This window comes from Schistocerca gregaria, unplaced genomic scaffold (genome assembly GCF_023897955.1).
Source record: "Schistocerca gregaria isolate iqSchGreg1 unplaced genomic scaffold, iqSchGreg1.2 ptg000259l, whole genome shotgun sequence".
Classification (NCBI taxonomy): Eukaryota; Metazoa; Arthropoda; class Insecta; order Orthoptera; family Acrididae; genus Schistocerca; species Schistocerca gregaria.
In genome coordinates, this window is record NW_026061764.1 from 4,809,000 (window position 1) to 4,811,970 (window position 2,971).

The following is a 2,971-nucleotide window of genomic DNA, read 5'->3' on the forward strand; positions in this document are numbered from 1 at the left end:
CAAATTACTGCTTGACTACACATCTGACACGTAACCGATGTGCTCTCCAAACAACAACACTTGCATTTCAGAACATGTCTTTCACACATGTCTACAAAATCACCTTCACCTTCAAATACAGCTTCCTTGCGACTGACAGAGACGTAATCAAAGTTTTAAGTTGCTATTTCCATTAAATCTCGTTAATCAGAAAAACGGTAATTTACACTTGCAGCGGAACAAAATTCCGTTCCGCCCAGCGTCTGGCTCGAACCCACGACCCTGGGATTAAGAGTCTGACGCTCTACCGACTGAGCTAGCCGGCTACCTCGGTGAATACCTGCCGGGTAGCACGTCACACAGTACTCGTTTGGGTTGGGTGGTCCCATACAGAATCTCTCCATGATGCCTAATGTTTTCCTAACGTCACACTCGTCACGTACTTCACTTTTATGTCATAATCATTTCTGAGAGGTAAAGAAATTGCATGACAACATGCAGAGCTAGTGGCGTCAAAATTAACGCACATACTTTACGTGACTCAAAAGCCGAACGAGTTACTTTCCGACGTTGTTTTAGATGTGCAAGTGATAGTCAAAACTCGCTGTGTCGGCACTCTGCCGACCATTTCGCTAGTTAACACCGGTCTTGTTGTGTGTGTTTCAAGCTCAAGAGCATCTCCAAGCAAAAAATGGTCAACAGCAACATTCAGACGGTTTCGTACTGCTCAATTGCTACATTAAAACGTTATGTTTCTTTTTCAGAACTGGAAAAACACAAGCGTGACAGCATTCGAACCTGTAATCTTCAGATCCGAAGTCCGACGCCTTATCCTTTAGGCCACACGGTCACTGACGACCAACATTTACATGTATACGACTCATCTCGAAACGCTCACACCCCTGAGGATTTGTGTTTTCGTTCTACACAGCCGCTGCCCCTTGCTCTTTCCCACCCATTCGTTACATTCAACCTCTGACGAGACCGACCAAATATAGACTGTGAAACAAGACCACACACTTTGTGCATTCGGAATCGAAGGCAGGGCGTCCCTCGCCGCATTTGCTACGGTTGCCATTTGCTACTTCTGCAGAAGCGGCGGCGGCGACGACGACGACGACGACGACGATGAATATCGCGAAAGGCTCTGAGATATGTGAGAAATACATCTATAAAATGTAATTCAGACTGCCTCGTCCCACCTTATGCTGTACCGCTTTGGCAAATGCTTTATCTGCGCCATTCGCCTTAATCGCATCTGAGAGTGATTCTTAAAAAAACGCCTGTCGCTAATTGTTCGTCATCACAGGTACTGTTTGCTATACGGCCACGACGCGCAACTGATTTCCAAAATTCATCTTTTTCCTGTGAGGATGGAACTTACGACCCCTGGTTTATTAGAGTTTATTAGACCAGTGCTCTACCACTGAGCTAAAGAGGCGCGGCCTAGCGGTACTCTTAGGTACTTCGTCCTTACGGTCGTCTGCATCATCCGACTTCAGCTGACAACACTTCATATTACCAGCTAATATTTGCAGCTATGGCGACAAATTACTGCTTGACTACACATCTGACACGTAACCGATGTGCTCTCCAAACAACAACACTTGCATTTCAGAACATGTCTTTCACACATGTCTACAAAATCACCTTCACCTTCAAATACAGCTTCCTTGAGACTGACAGAGACGTAGGCAAAGTTTAAAGTTGCTATTTCCATTAAATCTCGTTAATCAGAAAAACGGTAATTTACACTTGCAGCGGAACAAAATTCCGTTCCGCCCAGCGTCTGGCTCGAACCCACGACCCTGGGATTAAGAGTCTGACGCTCTACCGACTGAGCTAGCCGGCTACCTCGGTGAATACCTGCCGGGTAGCACGTCACACAGTACTCGTTTGGGTTGGGTGGTCCCATACAGAATCTCTCCATGATGCCTAATGTTTTCCTAACGTCACACTCGTCACGTACTTCACTTTTATGTCATAATCATTTCTGAGAGGTACAGAAATTGCATGACAACATGCAGAGCTAGTGGCGTCAAAATTAACGCACATACTTTATGTGACTCAAAAGCCGAACGAGTTACTTTCCGACGTTGTTTTAGATGTGCAAGTGATAGTCAAAACTCGCTGTGTCGGCACTCTGCCGACCATTTCGCTAGTTAACACCGGTCTTGTTGTGTGTGTTTCAAGCTCAAGAGCATCTCCAAGCAAAAAATGGTCAACAGCAACATTCAGACGGTTTCGTACTGCTCAATTGCTACATTAAAACGTTATGTTTCTTTTTCAGAACTGGAAAAACACAAGCGTGACAGCATTCGAACCTGTAATCTTCAGATCCGAAGTCCGACGCCTTATCCATTAGGCCACACGGTCACTGACGACCAACATTTACATGTATACGACTCATCTCGAAACGCTCACACCCCTGAGGATTTGTGTTTTCGTTCTACACAGCCGCTGCACACTAGATCGCGTGTTCCATTCGTTACATTCAACCTCTGACGAGACCGACCAAATATAGACTGTGAAACAAGACCACACACTTTGTGCATTCGGAATCGAAGGCAGGGCGTCCCTCGCCGCATTTGCTACGGTTGCCATTTGCTACTTCTGCAGAAGCGGCGGCGGCGGCGACGACGACGACGACGACGACGACGAATATCGCGAGAGGCTCTGAGATATGTGAGAAATACATCTATAAAATGTAATTCAGACTGCCTCGTCCCACCTTATGCTGTACCGCTTTGGCAAATGCTTTATCTGCGCCATTCGCCTTAATCGCATCTGAGAGTGATTCTTAAAAAAACGCCTGTCGCTAATTGTTCGTCATCACAGGTACTGTTTGCTATACGGCCACGACGCGCAACTGATTTCCAAAATTCATCTTTCTCCTGTGAGGATGGAACTTACGACCCTTGGTTTATTAGACCAGTGCTCTACCACTGAGCTAAAGAGGCGAGGCCTAGCGGTACTCTTGGGTACTTCGTCC